Below are 2,399 nucleotides of genomic sequence, written 5' to 3' on the forward strand. Positions count from 1 at the left end.
ATGGACATGAAATATTGATTTCCAGTTACTGTATTATGTGACAATAAAGTGGCTGCAAAGTGATATGAGAGACACAAGCTTTGTGGGAAATTATTTTCCTGAGAAAATGGCCAATTATATAGTTTAACTGTCATTATATGAGAAAAATTTTACCTCAGAATGCTGTGATTGACTCATCAGAACCAGAATAAACTTTTATTACAGGCTAAAGCACTTGTCAGGCCTAATGTGTCTGCAAAATGGAGGAAGGCCATCACTCTGCCCTGCATCATACAGTGAGAACTTTAAATGCACACTCAAGGTTTTACCTCTGTTAAACCGGTTTTTCTCATCCTTTCACAAGATATCCAGACTTATTCTTCATTCTTCTTTTCACACTCATACATAGTGTATTTAGGAATGGAGACATCCTCAGTCCTGCCATGCGTCTTATCATTCCCCGCCACATGCAGAAAAATCTAGAGCAGATCCTGAGCCTCATTTCTGAAAAAGCCATGCTTCGCACAGGAGCCGTGCGCAGGTATTCAGTCACACATAGTGATTGTTTTATAATGAACTTATGAAGCATGTCATATTTATATCCTCAGACACTGTTTAAGGTTGTTTTCATTCCATAATCAGTTCACCTTTTACCTCTCAGGCTTTGTACTCTGGAGGGCTTCACAGTGACCTCCACAGAGGAGCTGGAGAGTGGCCAAAGCTATGTAGCTGTGGGAACAGAGAGGTTCAAGAAACTTCCATATGTGGAGATACTGCTGGACAAAGCAACAGGCAACAGTGCAGACAGGTGATGTTGGTAGATAATTGGGATAGACGGTAATGTAATTATTATGCACATACACTATCATTCAAAAGTTTGAGGTCTGTAAGTGTCTTTTAAAAGAAATTATTACTTTTATTCAACAAGAATGCAATAAAATTAAATTGATCAAAAGTGACAGTAAAGACATTTAAAATATTACAAAATAGAAACTATTTTAAATAGAAATTTATTTGGAACTTTCTATTCATTAAAGAAGAATCTGAAAAAGGAATCCTAAAAAAATGTATCCTAATTTCCACGAAAATATTAAGCAGCACAAATGTTTTCATCATTGTTAATAATAAGAAATGTTTCTTGAGCACCAAAACAGTGTACTAGAATATAGAGTAAACGCTGCTGAAAATTCAGATTTGCCATCACAGGAATAAATAAAATTGTATAATATATTCAAATAGAAAAGAGTTGTTTTGAATTGTGATAATATTTTGCAATATTACTGTTTTACTATGTAGCAAATAAATGCAGCTTTGGTGAGCATTAAAGACTTTTCTTTCAGAAATATAAAAAAACCTTACAGACCCCAAACGTTTGAATGGTAGTGTAAGTATAAATAAAACCATGTTAAACAGGATCTGTCTGTCTTCACTGTAGACATTATGCAGGAGACAGAGGATTACAGAGAAGAATTGAGGTACTATTTACAATTAATATACAGTGGAGTTGAAAATTATTTATTTTCGTAACTAAAAACATGACAAATCATTCAAACGTAGTAAATTTATTTGAGTGAAAAGGTTTACAAAAATGTGTTTTTTTCTTTAAATCCAACATTTTATTTTCAGGTCTAAATTAAATTTTTACTCCCAGAATTTTTAATGAGGTCTCAGACTTATGGACTCCACTGCATAGTTATTTTTAATATGTCAAGACAAATACATTTCAATGAGACATTTGTTCTATTGAAGTTCCTTATTATTCTCTCATGATGATCCAACTCAGAGTAGAAAGATGTTTCCCCAGGACAGCCACAGTGACTCCACCCTAATGAATTCACATGAGGTAAAAGTTAGAGTCCATTGCTTTTCCATCATTGTTCAACTAAATACAAAAAGCTTTCAGATCATTGACCCACTTTATTGAACTTGTCACAATCATCCTGTAAGCATCTTGTGTAAATGGTGTCTGCTTTAGAGGGAAGGCAGGCGTGTGAAGTCCACAGGAGATGAGATGGAGCGAGAGAGCTTCCCTCAGCAGGTTAAGAGAAGAGGAAGGAGAGGAGAAAGAGAGGAAAACTCTGTTTTCTACGCCAGACCTGTGAGAGTCCGCAGACACCCTCCCACAAACAGACCCCCTCCTAGAGCCGCAACAGGTGAATGCTGAATAAATAAATAAATAGTACGCCATACTGTATCTAAAATGTAACTTATTATTAAAATGTTGCAGTCTTTCTTGTGTGATATTGTTTAATTGTGTTAGATGAGCCCAGTGTGTTTAAGGCTTCTAAGAGCAGGATGAGGGAGGAGGTTCGAGGTGCTGAGGAGGTCGCAGAGGATGAAAACACAGCTGTAGAGCTTCCCATTGATCAGGTACACCTCTACACTCTAAAAAATGCTGGGTTAAATACAACCCAGTGCTG

At 36.1% G+C, this 2,399-nt stretch overlaps 1 pseudogene; it reads left to right on the forward strand.

Annotated features, from left to right (window-relative positions):
* LOC107576455 (doublecortin domain-containing protein 2-like) overlaps nt 1–2,399 on the forward strand; it is a 5,364-nt pseudogene that overhangs the window by 1,618 nt on the left and 1,347 nt on the right.

Source organism: Sinocyclocheilus grahami, unplaced genomic scaffold (assembly GCF_001515645.1).
Source record: "Sinocyclocheilus grahami isolate Dianchi unplaced genomic scaffold, SAMN03320097.WGS_v1.1 scaffold3710.1, whole genome shotgun sequence".
Taxonomy (NCBI): domain Eukaryota; kingdom Metazoa; phylum Chordata; class Actinopteri; order Cypriniformes; family Cyprinidae; genus Sinocyclocheilus; species Sinocyclocheilus grahami.